At 33.8% G+C, this 2,750-nt stretch overlaps 1 long non-coding RNA gene across 1 annotated transcript; it reads left to right on the top strand.

The window, feature by feature from the left end:
- Window positions 1-986: 986 nt before the first annotated feature.
- Window positions 987-1,287, top strand: LOC114541426. The gene is made up of 3 exons (XR_003689273.1): window positions 987-1,005; window positions 1,097-1,178; window positions 1,251-1,287. It is a non-coding gene; the product is annotated as an uncharacterized LOC114541426 (long non-coding RNA).
- Window positions 1,288-2,750: the final 1,463 nt, after the last annotated feature.

The raw sequence follows: 2,750 nt of genomic DNA, 5'->3' as shown, positions 1-2,750 counted from the left end.
CGATTTTTTATATAAACATACCTGATGATATGAATTATCGCATCACCGGCAATAATATTTCACAATAATAAAAATATGGAAAACAAATTCGGGCAAAAAGCCGAAATTCTGACCTACTTCGGATTCGAGCTTGTCTTAAGCACGTGCTTACCAACGGTTATGCTAACACTTAAGAAATGCTATTTCTTCCATTCTTTTGCACATCCTAGCCCAAAAATTACTCATAATTACAACAGATTGATAACATGTAAAATTGGGACATTTTGAAGACAACAGAGTACCAAAAAAGCGAAAAGATATGGAATTTCTAAAATACATCTTGCTATGGGTGAGTAATTTGAGATAACAAAGCAACCTATTATTTTGATTATTGTTTTTACTAATAATACAAATGCAGGTTATAACTATATGCTGGTTGGAATATACTATTCAAATAATCATTTCAACCGCTATCGTTTAGTGGTATTCCGGGGTCTTTAGCCCAAATATTTCTGAGACATTTAATGTCTTGCTTCTGTGCAACATTATTGTTAGGAGTAATAGCCTATTTTGCTGTACAGTTCCATTTATCATTCATTTTACACTGGTGTTATATAAAATATAATTTTTTTTATTCTCCCTTTCCTATTATGTAATTGCCATTTACCAATATACAGGGGTTGGGGGTATTATGTGAATATGAAAGAAAACAGCCTGCATTTTGTTCTGTATATTCTTTTTGTTATAGAAGTCACAAAATACATGCAGAACGAATATTCAATATATTAGTGTAGCACATAAAAACTCATCATGACAATCGCTATCGGACGTCTATTACATCGGAGATACAACTTGTGGTAAGCCAAATTCAATGTTATTTCTCGCGATCTTTCTATGATGTCTTACATTGTGGTTTTTTAAAGATTCTTCAATGTTTCCTCAGTCTGCGAGCTGAGAACATCTAGGCCTTGTGGAAGACAAAATTGGAAAAGTTAAATTCACTTCGTTTTGTTCTGAAAGGAAAAGGTTGGTTAATGATGATAGTGCAACGCATGTCAGTATTCTGCTTCCAAAATTCCTTTTCTTCTTAGTGTAATACATCCTCATTTTGTTTTAGTTCTGCAGAAGATAAGACAACCGGGATTGTCTCACTGCCTTACAACGAGGCAATGAATGTTATTCTTGTGTGCTTACAACAGGTAAACTTTTCCATCATAATATATCATCTGGCATTAAGTTTCGATTGAAGTTCAACTTTTTTCATTTTCTAGAAATTGGAATGGGAGGTGTTGTATGTTGTTCTGAGAAACTTTCCAGAGGCACTGCAAGATAAAAACTTGATACATTCTTGAAAGCACTACTTACGTTAAATATGTACAGTGTTATCTAAAATGGTAAGGGAAGTAAAGTTGTGCACTTTTCACACCAAAATCCTGAACTAAAAATTTTACTTTGCATTCAGGTTTGAATTATGATTTTCTTCCTGGATTATTTCGTGTTCCTCATGACATGCGCCGACCTCATTTGTACGCTAGAATTTTTCCAGTACGGTTCTTATCATTCAGTTTTGCATCTATCATATATCTTACCATAACTATACCAAAACCATACCATACCATAACCATACCACAACATATCATATAATCATATCATATAATCATATCATACCATAACTAACCATGACGAAATCATACCATACGATAACCATATCATACCATAATTATATCACGCCATACCATACCATAACCAATTTATACCATAATTATATCATACCATACTAATGATTTAATTGGATATTTTATTGTAACATGTGAAAGTATTAACAGAGCTGTGTACGTACCACATTTTTATTGGTCAAGATGAACAGGTAAGAACCTGCTTGACTTTATTTTCAGCGGTTGTCTGTTCTCGCTTAAACGTTGTTGTATATGTTCGTCTAGTTTTGTCTGATGCGTACTTTGGAGATTGGTTTGGTTGCTCATTCCGCGACGTTATGCGTATCCTTTCTCACCATATGTATGTTAGAAATGCCTTGCCAGTTATGACAAGGTATGGCTACTTAAGATAGTGTGGAATTTGAGACTTTTTATGTCCATTAGCACTTTGTGAAGAATGAAGTTGGTTTAAGTAATTGAAGCGTTTTAGAAGTTTATTGCTTTGGAGATATTTGAAATCGAGCCTTGATAATGCACTCAATGAATTTACAGAAATGTTTTTGAACAAACTCCAGCCTAAATGTAACGTCTTTTGTTATGCGAGATACTCCTTCACAAATACAAGATTTTTTGAGCAATTATTTCTAGATTTTCGTTCCTAGACTGCTCCCAACATATCTGGAAAAGTTTACTAAACTTTCGCCAACGCCTCAAGTTGTCATACCACTGTTAGAATTTCTCTCTGGTATGTTTCTTGAAGTTACGTAAATTAAGAAATCTTTTGCGAAATATCAATGTACCCCCTAAAGAGAGCTAGCTTGTATAAACACACAATCGTATTCGGCGAAAAGTTGTTGATGAGTTGAAAATGTTGAAAATGTTTCACTTAGATACTCTCAATACACGGTAACTCTTGCTGATAATGTCATTTCATCCTGGTTTGTCAACTGTCCACTGTTGTTAAGAGAGCAATTCGTGCCATTTATTACAAAAGTAAGTCCACATTTCATTCTATTGCCACGGAGATTGCTTGCTAAATTTTCAATAGATATTAAGAAGTGGTCTTTAAACTTTATACAGCTTAGTCAGTGTTGTTACATAAACTTGTCCATTTCA

The sequence above is a fragment of the Dendronephthya gigantea genome, unplaced genomic scaffold (assembly GCF_004324835.1).
Source record: "Dendronephthya gigantea isolate DGI-Jeju-01 unplaced genomic scaffold, DenGig_1.0 000290F, whole genome shotgun sequence".
NCBI lineage: Eukaryota > Metazoa > Cnidaria > Anthozoa > Malacalcyonacea > Nephtheidae > Dendronephthya > Dendronephthya gigantea.
This window is presented reverse-complemented; position numbering and strand designations above follow the sequence as displayed.